We start from the raw sequence: 533 nt of genomic DNA on the forward strand, positions 1-533 counted from the left end.
TCTTTGTATGTGTTTGTGCCTCGCGTAAATTCGTTTGGAAAAATGTGAATGTTTATATTGAGAATTGAGATGAACTAATCGTGTTAGTTGAAGGGATTGTAGAAGGAAACAATATGATAAAAACTTCGAAAATCAATCATTATGATATTGCTATAGATGGAAGCTATTCAAAAGAAAAAATATATATATATAAACAAAAAGATATGCATTCCTCAAGACGAAAACAAACTCCGTTTCTCTTCCGTGGGAGCAGAACACGAAGGAAAAAAAATGTCTTTGGATTAAATGTAATATGTGAACCTCCGCCAGGGATGATGTGACCTTGGATGTGGTTTTGCCTTAATAACGGAAATGGCTGTGATGTGTCTGTCTGTGTGATTGACAGGGTGGCATGCCGGCGACAGGGTTGGTGCGGCGAGGCAGGGTCCGAGCGCCCCCTCGCTCCCGCTGCGGAGGGGGGCGGGGCAACTTATGTAGTTTGTTGTTTGTGTTATTGTTCTTGCTTCTCTTCCTTCTTCGTCATCATCATCATC

The sequence above is a fragment of the Penaeus monodon genome, chromosome 34 (genome assembly GCF_015228065.2).
Source record: "Penaeus monodon isolate SGIC_2016 chromosome 34, NSTDA_Pmon_1, whole genome shotgun sequence".
Lineage (NCBI taxonomy): Eukaryota > Metazoa > Arthropoda > Malacostraca > Decapoda > Penaeidae > Penaeus > Penaeus monodon.